General features: G+C 38.1%; 1 long non-coding RNA gene across 1 annotated transcript; it reads left to right on the forward strand.

The window, feature by feature from the left end:
* The first annotated feature begins 2,297 nt into the window (after positions 1-2,297).
* On the forward strand, positions 2,298-3,444 carry LOC145039738 (uncharacterized). Its single transcript, XR_013679832.1, has 3 exons — positions 2,298-2,657; positions 2,871-2,948; positions 3,057-3,444. It is a non-coding gene; the product is annotated as an uncharacterized LOC145039738 (long non-coding RNA).
* The last annotated feature ends 7,446 nt before the right edge of the window (positions 3,445-10,890 follow it).

The raw sequence follows: 10,890 nt of genomic DNA on the forward strand, positions 1-10,890 counted from the left end.
AGGAGGGTAACGGAGAAGATGATTTGTTTCCACAAGAGCAATCTTCGATACATGTTGTCAGAAGTCAAGGATAAGGTTCTTTATCTTTAATTTCTTACAAAATCATAAAGTTTTATAATAGCTGTCACAACCATATTTTTACAAGAAATCATTCGTATAGAGTGGTAACAGAGAAGACGATTTGTTTCCTGTGAGTAGAAGTGCTTACAATCAGAAGGGATCGTCAGTTGGTTCTGATGTTGGGTCACCATACACCGATAAATCACCCAATCATCATGTGCAAGTATGATATATTACTATCTTTCGCTATCAATTTTGTATCTTTTCAAATTATATATTTACTCAATATGAAATATCTTTTTCTAGTTTTCTCAGATAGTCGAGAAGACAAAAACATTGATGGAGAGATTAAAATCTTACATGCATGAGATATCGGATAATTTCATAAACGGTCTTCTTTCAGACATGGTAGCTAGGGATCATTCTTGTGAGCATTCCTTCTTTTTAGGCTGTAGATTATCACAACTAAGCAACATTTAAACTAAATTTTGTCAGGTGAAACTAGGTATGTTCTTAAATTTCTTTTTTAGAAACATGGTTACATTGGTTGAGAAGTTCTTACAGAAGTATTACTCAAGTGTTACTTCTTCAAGGAACATAATCATCCTAACACAGTTTATGTTAATTATCTGATTAAATGAGAAGTTCTTACTCTCTATCTGATTAAATAAGAACCCTCTGGACACTTTTTCCCAATTGCAACAAGGTGATGACAAAATTTGTTTCCGTTGTTTTTTGGGGTCTTTTTTTTTGTTCTTTTCCCCTTTTCTGTTTTGGAACTAAACTTACATCAACTACAGAGAGAGAGAAAGCAAGTATTCTAGGTGATGCAATTGAGTATATCAAATTTTTGCAAATGCAAGTCCATGTATTTCTGTTTATCATAGTAGTACCTGAGTTAATAAATGCAGTATTCTTTCCGACTTCTTCTTGTTGGTTGTTGGTTGTCATTTGATTTTGTTTTGTTTCAGGCCTTGGCACTTCTCGCTGATTATTTGGATACAGAAGACGCTTCCTCTGAGACATGGAGCAAACATTCCCTTGGTCAGATTGTTTCAAGAATCAGGCTTTCTCATTCCAAAAAGTGCTCGATTGGTGTTCTCTCATCCCTAGATGTTTTCTTCTTGTTTCCTTTGTTAACTGCACCTAGTTCCTGTCTACAGGCGTAATGCAAGTTTGTTATATTGGATCTTTAGTCAACAATGACAAGTAAGCTGGTCAACATATTGACAAATTGCAATTTATAAAAAAGTTTTCATCTTGTTTGTACTCATGTCCTTTTCTGATAAAACCAGTGCACTTCCAATATAGTAATCACTTTTAAAACTTCCAAGACCATCTATTAAGGTAAAGCTTCAATTAGATCATCTACAATGTATGCTGAATAAATTACCATTTTACCCCATATGTGGTAGTTTCTAACACTTGTCTATTCCATCCTCTCTCAATGCAGGGATGAACCTTGTATGTAAATGATGAACTTTGCATTCACTGTTAATTACTAGATGAGATACTCTTTAGCGACACTCCTCTTTTCTAATGGGTACCAACTAGATTTACCAAAACATTGGCTGAAAATTTTGCAACAGAATCCATAGGGGTAAAAAAGTCATCATCAAGATTTCTTTTTGGGTACGAATATAAGCTTAAGCACATCAAGATGCCCTTCACTTCTCACTTCTTATTTTTTTTCTATGCCTTTTGAAAATCTGGGCATCATCGATCCGGTGTCCATAAATAAAACTTTCCATCAGAAGCTTTTCACTCTTCTTTTGCTCATGCATCAAGAAAGTTGATGTTGGATAGTTTATTATTATATTATTTTCTAGTGGTCATTCTATTCCATCCAACGAAACAAGTTCCTGAATTTATCCAATATTTTGATTTAAGTTATAACAAATGGTGTTGAAATGAAACATGGACCTTTGGCTTTAGTTGATGAAAACCTTTCAAGTGTTGTCATTGCTACTCGTGATCAATGCTTCAGGTTTGTTATTAATTTTTATTAATTTCTTTGTTTATGACAATCAGCTTTAGGAACCAAAGGTGGTTCAAGTGGGTCCCCAGTCGTTGATTGGGAAGGACGAGCTGTTGCCTTAAATGCTGGAAGAAAATCTTCAAGTGCTTTAGCGTTCTTCTTACCTTTAGAACGAGTAACTATACTATATAATCCTTTATCCTTATACCCACTTCAATTTTTCAGTCTTTTTCACATGCTTATGCGTTGATACATGTGCTTTATACATGTACAGGTGGTTAAGGCTCTAAATTTCTTACAGAAGGGAATATATTCAATTCAAGATAAATGGGAAGCTAGTGCTGACTCATTGTTTGATGGTAGAAGCAGTAAGTTCTTCTCAAATTTTTTCTTTATTATTATATTTTGATTACTATAAACTAAAACTATGGATAGGTAAATGAAACTAGTTGCTGATTCTTGTGTTTAAAGTTTTAATATTGTGTTTTTTTCTTTGTTTAAAATTTGTTAAGAGTTTTTTTAATAGATTGTAGCCTCAGAATCCATACGAGACACTAGAGCAATTGCAAGTTCTCGAGCTATTGAAATTGGGCTTGATATTCTAGCACAAACAATCCAGGTGTCACCTAGTTATTAAAGTTATATTTGTAAACATGTATACAAATACAAGGGCATTTCGGTCATTATACCCCTATAATAGTTTTTAGAAAAGATAGATAACTATTTGATGCGCTTAATTTATGGATTGATAACATTAAAAAAATCACATCTCATAGTATTTTCAAATATACATTTCTCCTTTTGTCTTACAATTGTTATATTGAATGTTTAGGATGATTTAGATAACATAACTCGTTTTCTAATACTAGCAAGAGAACCTATAATCCCAGGAATTGACAAGCCCCATAAGGTAACAAAAAAGATAATTTATTTTATTGTATTTTAAATCAAATTATCAAATCATATATAAACTACCCAAACAATATTCAAATTTTATTTTATCGCCTCAATTTTGCAGACGAGCATTGTGTTTACATTAGAAGAAGGACCTAGGGTCTTGTTCGATTCTTTAGCTGTGTTTGATCTAAAGGAGATCAACTTATCAAAAGTAATTATTTTTTTCACACTTTTATTTAATATTTTTGTGATTGAATGAAAGTCTTAATGAAAGCAATTGACAACCCTTTTTCTGTAAATGATTTTGTGATTGTGGGAGAGGTGTTGTGTTTTTATCTGTTGCTAGGTAACCTTCTCAACAACAACATTCTACTTAAGTAGGTGAGTAATCAAAGATTAAGGGAGATTTGTAATCATGTTTGGCATTCCTTTCCAGTAAGAAACAGAGTTGTATGATTATTTGTTAGTTTTATAGGAATGTATAACCCATGTTAGCAATGTGTTATTTTTGTTTAACATTTGAATGATTCTTTGTATGACATTATAATTTGTGCAATTTATTTTATTTTATATTATGCAATGGATTGTATTTTTTGTATATGGTATTTTATTTCTATTATGATAAATTAAATGAAAATTTAATTTAAAAATTAATAAATATATAAATTTATTTTTTTTAAACATTTAACTTTACGATACGCAAAAATGTGTGTCATCTTCATTTATGACATGGCCTTTCTTGACAGGGGCTTTCTTGATACGCATTGTGTGTCATTAACACGCGCGTCGTAAAGTTACAACACTCGAATGTGTGTCGTCTTCCTTTATGATAGGGCCTTCCTTGATACGCATTGTGTGGCGTAAACGTGAGTCGTAAATGCATGTCGTCTATACACGACGCGCAAAAGCGCGTCGTCTCTCTTTACGACAGGGCCTTCCTTGACGCGCATGTAACACCCGTGTTTCTAGGCTTGCCATTTTTAGCAATGTAATAGTCTAGGTTAACCTTGTAACTCAACTTGAAATAATAAGAATGTATTATTTGTGAATTATTTGAATTATGTGATTTATGTGTGTATTTTCTTAATTTTTATAATTTAATAAATTAAGAATAAAATAAGCGTCAAAATTTAAGTGTGAGATAAGCCCGACATCTTTGCATAAAGTTGTAGTGGTCGAAACAAGGATTCCGGGGATATAATGAATGCCAAAATCCGAGTTATAACGAAGAAGTTATGACCTGTCGAAGTTTCGCGACAGAACCAACACGACGCCGAGTGACGTAAAATATGAATTTAAGATAGAGCGATATTTAGCCTTAGCGATCTAAATGAAAGTTGTAGAGTATGGTCTGACCTTCGCGTGGATATAAAGAACGTCGAAAACGGAGCTCGTATGCGAAAGTTACGCAATTTAGAAGTTTGACAAGTCAATTACGCCCCGCGTAATTTGTGTACGCCCCGCGTACTCAGTCGGATGCAACTTGTCTGACCAATACTCGAGTGCCACCAGTCGACGCACGCAGTGACGTCAAAGTACGCCCCGCGTAACCCGAGTACGCCCCGCGTAATTTGAGTACGCCCCGCGTAATCCCAGACCCAGCAGCCTATAAATAGAACTCGAATTCAGCCATTTTCTCTTGTTCAAACTCTTCCCTCTCTCTAAGTTTTGCCTCGTTTTGCGTGTTGTTTATACCCCAAAGCCCCGGTAATATTCCCGAGCCCCGAATTAATATCCGAAGCCCCGAGGATCCCGAAGAGCGTTATTCCCGAGCCGAAACGCTGCCCGCGAGGAGCCCGGTTTTGTGAAGATCTTCCAGATATACGGAGAAACACCTCTTCTGCAAGACGTAGTGCTGCCCGATCATCTTCTGATCAAGTGAGTGTGTAGTTATTTTCTTTCCAACGCAATATTATGAAGTATTTCATATAAAATACGTGTTAGGTGTATATATTTGGTTGTTATACGTGTGAGTGTATATTCACTCTCTTCTATCTTATAGATATGATGTATTCTCTATGAAATACGTGTTATGTGTGTATGCCTCATCTGTTATGTGGAATATGTATTGCTTAAAGCATGTTATACAGGTTTTTAAACTATGTATAAAAATGTATATTTTTATCTACTAATATGTTGGGTAGAACATGGGTAGATAATTGGTGTGTAATAAACAGATGAGAGGCCTCGGTGTTATTGGTGTTATTCTAGTCATTCAGCAGAGTATGGATGACGACCACAGACTATTCTAGACTGTCATGTGGAACACTAGCAGGCTCATTACCTGTAGGTGTTGTGAACGACGTGTTCACCGGTGTACTCTATCCCCCACATGGTTGCCTTTAGGACACTTATTGTTGAGGAAGCCCCTCTGCAGTAATGTCCGTCCCGATGAAAAAATCCTGAAATAGGTTCCTTATAATAGACGTTATTTTTAGGAACATAAGGTGAGGATAACGGGAATGGGTAATCGGGTTTATTGTTGATTGTTGAAATTAAATATAATTATTGTGGGTTGAAAACCCTATATGCTCACCAGGCTCCCAAGCCTGACCCACTCAGTTGATTTATTTTACAGGAAGTGGCGCAAGAGCTTAAGATGGGCGAACATCAAGTTGTTTTGTTTACAAGTCTGTATATGTATATATTTGTTGAATGACTTGTAATGCTATCGTTTATGCTTTATGATCTGTATCGGAACATGACATCCCGACTTTTGATTATGAAATGAAATCATATTTCTTTATGAAATGTTTTGATAAATATCTATTTTATCATGTTTTGTTTTTGGGAACAAATTCCACATCTCTTTTAAAATTAAAAGGATTTACTCTGAAAATTATTTTAAAAAGCATAAATGAAATCGGTCTTTTCTGGCCAAGATTTTGGGGATGTCACAGTTGGTATCAGAGCATTAGTTTTAGCGAATTAGGAATTTGTAGGATTTCTAAACTTAAACTTAGGATGCCAAGTGGAGATTGCGAGGTGTGTGTGTTGGATTTTAGACACAAGCACTAGTTTATTTTAGGAAAGTTGCCTAAAATGCTTTTATGTGCTAAATGTTATATGTTGCCATATATGATATTATTTGTTCGGATCTACGGTTTATTGCCAACCGGATCTGAAGGTTTATGTGTCTAGGATTCTAAGTGTATATGTACGATATTAGAACTAGCATGTAATCGTTTGGAGTAATAAGGTGAAATTATTCGGTGTATAGATCAAAATGGTGAGAACAAGAAGCGGAGTTGGAAATGCTAATGAAAACAGGAATCAACCGCCTGTAATCGAGCAAGTACCTGTCGTAGCTGCTGCACCTGAGCCGATAACAATGGTTGGTGTACAAATGATGATTCAAATGATGTTGGATCGTCAGATGGAAGAAACAAGACGCCTACTTAGGCAGAATCGTGAAGAACCGTCAATTCAAGCGGAAGAGCCCGAGGAGAATGGAGGGCGGTCTGAAGGAGAAAACTTTAGTGGGATCATTGGTCAAGAAGAACAACCAGTGGTTAGACGCAATAACCAGTATGGAGGAAATGATGGTCATGGGTGCAAGTATAAGGATTTCATGGCATCCAAACCACCATGCCTATCCGGAAGCCCGACGCCGGTACAAGTTATGGACTGGGTCTCTGAAATGGAGACTATGTTTGAAAGTTGCGAATGCAGCAACAGGCAGAAGACCGCTCTTGCGATCCCTCTGCTAAAATCTGGCGTGTTGAGTTGGTGGAAGCTGTTAGCTGACTCTATGCCCAAGGGAGAAGCAAGCAAAATGTCTTGGGAAAACTTTCTGGAACAACTAAAACTGCAATACTGCTCCGAGCAGGACCTTCTGGAAATTAGTAATGAGTTTCAGAATTTGAAGAAAGGGAAATTGAGCGTTACTGAATACGCTACAAGTTTCACGGAAAAGATGAAGTTTATCCCATATTTGGTGCCTACAGAACTCTCTAAGGTCAACAAGTTTGCCCTTGGACTACCAGCGGACTATGGTCCAATGGTTAAGCAAGCGACCACATTGAAAGCCGCCATCTGGGCTGCTAGAAATGTTGAGACCCAGATCAGGGAAAAAGGTCTAGAAAGGTCAGAGGTTGGTGAGAAAAGGAAAATCGATGGATTTTCAGGGTCCAGCAAGAAAAGTAAATTCTCGAAGTCTAGTTCGAGAGGAAGTGGAGGAAGGGTAGAGGCAAAATGGTGCGACAAGTGCAAGAAGAAGCATCATGGGAAGTGTGGCGGGGAAACCACATGCTACAAATGTGGAAAGCCAGGGCATTATGCCAACGAATGCACCTTCACCAAGGATGTTTGTTATGGTTGCGGTGAGGAGGGGCACATCTCAAGGGATTGTCCGAAGAAGAAGGAGACAGCAAGACCCAACATTCCGCCAAAGCCAAAGGCGAGAGCATTCCAGATGACACTGGAAGCTGCTAAAGATGAAGCTGATGTTGCTTCAGGTACCTTTCTCATTAACAAATTGCCTGCCCAAATTTTATTTGATTCTGGAGCCAACTACTCCTTTATATCGCATGAATTTGGTAGAAAACTAGCTTTGCCTATTGTGAGACTAGATAATGCTTTATTAGTCGAAGTTGCTAGTGGCAAGATTGTACCTGTTAGTCATCATATGAAAAACATTTTAATTGATTTGAATGGGAATAAGTTCCACGAGGAATTATTACCTATAGAACTTAATGGTTTCGACATCGTTTTGGGAATGGATTGGCTTAGTGCCAATGATGCCGAAATTTTATGCAAGAAGAAAATAGTGAAAGTGAATCCGCCTGGAAAGGAATCGTTTATGGTGTATAGAGATAAACGCAGAGTAAATTCTGGAATCATTTCTCTAATGAAAGCCAGAAAATGTTTGACCAAGGGGTGTACATCATACTTAGCATTCGTGATCGATGCTAAGAAGGAAAAGAAGGTGATGCAAAATATTCCTGTTGTGTGTGATTATCCGGAAGTATTTCCCGAAGATCTTCCTGGATTACCGCCCGATCGACAAGTAGAATTTCGTATTGACTTGTTGCCCGGAACAACGCCAATTGCAAATACACCTTATCGATTAGCACCGACGGAGATGAAGGAGCTAATGATGCAACTTCAGGAGTTATTGGACAAAGGTTTCATTAGACCTAGTTCATCACCCTGGGGAGCTCCGGTGTTATTCGTAAAGAAGAAAGATGGAAGCATGAGGATGTGCATTGATTACCGAGAGCTGAATAAGGCAACAATAAAGAATAGATATCCGTTGCCGAGGATTGATGACCTATTCGATCAGCTACAAGGTTCAAGTTATTTCTCAAAGATCGACTTGAGGTCAGGATATCATCAGCTAAAAGTAAGAGAGCAGGATATAGAGAAGACTGCATTCAGAACCCGATATGGACACTATGAGTTTTTGGTTATGTCGTTTGGACTAACCAATGCTCCAGCAGCATTCATGGATTTAATGAACAGGGTTTGTAATCCGTTCCTTGATAAATCTGTGATAGTGTTCATTGATGACATTCTGATTTATTCAAAAAGCCAAGAGGAGCATGGCAGACACTTGCGAGAAGTTTTGGAAGTCTTGAAGAAGGAGAAGCTGTATGCGAAGTTCTCCAAATGTGATTTTTGGATTCGAGAAGTCCAATTCTTGGGTCACATGGTCAACCAAGAAGGTATAATGGTTGATCCAGCAAAGATTGAAGCTGTAATGAAGTGGGAACAACCAAAAAGTCCCACGGAGATTCGAAGCTTTTTAGGATTAGCCGGATATTACCGAAGGTTTATCCATGGCTTTTCTTCGATTGCTAGTCCATTAACAGCTTTGACCCACAAAGGAGCTACTTATGCTTGGAGTGATAAGCATAATGAAGCATTCGAGAAGCTAAAGAAGAAACTATGCGAGGCACCGATACTTTCTCTACCCGATGGAGTTGAAGACTTCGCTGTTTATAGCGATGCGTCTGGTGTTGGATTGGGTTGTGTTTTGACCCAAAGAGAAAAGGTGATAGCATATGCATCTCGACAGCTGAAGGAGCATGAAAAGAACTACCTGACTCATGATTTGGAGTTGGCAGCGGTAGTTTTCGCTCTGAAAATATGGAGGCATTACCTCTATGGCACGAAGTGCAAACTTTTCACTGATCATAAGAGTCTCCAATATCTCTTTAGTCAGAAAGAATTGAATATGAGACAACGACGCTGGCTGGAACTACTTAAAGACTACGACTGTGAGATACTTTACCACCCCGGTAAAGCCAATGTTGTTGCTGATGCTCTCAGTCGGAAAGTCAATCTTGAAAAGCGAAGGCCAAGAGCGTTGAGAATTGAAGTTGTCTCAACCATTTTAGAAAGTATAAAGAAAGCTCAAGAGGAAGCTTCGGAGAAGAATGACCGGAAGGAGGAACGTTTGGGCAAAACGTTGGTGTTCGGTGTAAACAGTCACGGACTGAAGGTGTTCCAAGATCGGATTTGGATACCTAAGACAGGAGGAGTCAGAGATCTTCTGATGGAAGAAGCTCACAAGACCATGTACTCAATTCATCCCGGTAGCACTAAAATGTATAGGGACCTGAAACCCTATTATTGGTGGCCGACGATGAAGCTCGACATTGCGAAGTATGTGGCCGAGTGTGTGACTTGTGCAAGAGTCAAGGCACAACATCAGAAACCGTACGGGAGTTTAGAACCATTGCCTGTGCCTATGGGTAAGTGGGAAGACATTACTATGGATTTTGTCACTAAACTGCCCAGAACAAAGAATGGTCACGACATGATTTGGGTGGTCGTCGATCGATTCACTAAGAGTGCGCATTTCATAGCAGCAAATGAGAAATGGTCTATGGAAAAGCTTGCGAATTCTTACGTGAAGGAAATTGTGAGACTTCACGGTGTTCCGTTAACGATTGTGTCGGATCGTGATAGCCGTTTCACCTCACGATTTTGGAAAATTCTACAAGAGGAATTGGGTACCAAGTTGTGTTTAAGTACAACTTACCATCCGCAGACTGATGGTCAGAGTGAACGGACGATACAAACACTTGAAGATATGCTGAGAGCGTGTACCTTGGAATTCCTAGGTAATTGGGATGAACATTTACCTTTGTTAGAATTTTCCTATAATAATAGTTTTCACTCGAGCATAAAGATGGCACCTTATCAAGCTTTGTATGGACAGAAGTGTCGTACGCCGTCTTGTTGGCTTGAGGCTGGGGAAAAGCAGTTTATGGGGTCGGAGATAGTCCATCAAACTGCTGAAAAGCTGAAAATAATTAGGGAGAGAATGTTAGCAGCTCAGGATCGTCAAAAGAGTTATGCTGACAAAAAGCGAAGACCGATGACTTTTGAAGTTAGAGATTCGGTTTTGCTTAAAGTCTCGCCGTGGAAGGGACTTATAAGATTTGGAAAAAGGGGAAAGTTAAGTCCAAGGTTTATTGGACCGTTTAAAGTTCTTCAGAGGATTGGGAACCAAGCTTACAAGCTCGAACTACCAGAAGAACTGAATGGAATTCATAACACTTTCCATGTGTGTTATTTGAGGAAGTTCACGGGAGAAGTTCCCGACATAATTCCACTTTCAGAGTTGAGGATCGATGAGAACAAAAGGTTGATTGAGGAACCGGAGGCAATTGTTGACCGAAAGACTAAGAAATTGCGACGTAAGATGGTGGAGTTAGTGCTTGTCCGATGGAAACACACGAATGGGCCAAATCTCACCTGGGAGACGGATAGTGACATGATGAGTCGCTATCCGCATTTGTTTGCTGGTGTGTGATTCCGGGGACGGAATCATTCTAAGGTGGAGAGAATTGTAACACCCGTGTTTCTAGGCTTGCCATTTTTAGCAATGTAATAGTCTAGGTTAACCTTGTAACTCAACTTGAAATAATAAGAATGTATTATTTGTGAATTATTTGAATTATGTGATTTATGTGTGTATTTTCTTAATTTTTATAATTTAATAA

This window comes from Lactuca saligna, chromosome 4 (genome assembly GCF_052625555.1).
Source record: "Lactuca saligna cultivar CGN05327 chromosome 4, ASM5262555v1, whole genome shotgun sequence".
In the NCBI taxonomy this organism is placed as follows: Eukaryota; Viridiplantae; Streptophyta; class Magnoliopsida; order Asterales; family Asteraceae; genus Lactuca; species Lactuca saligna.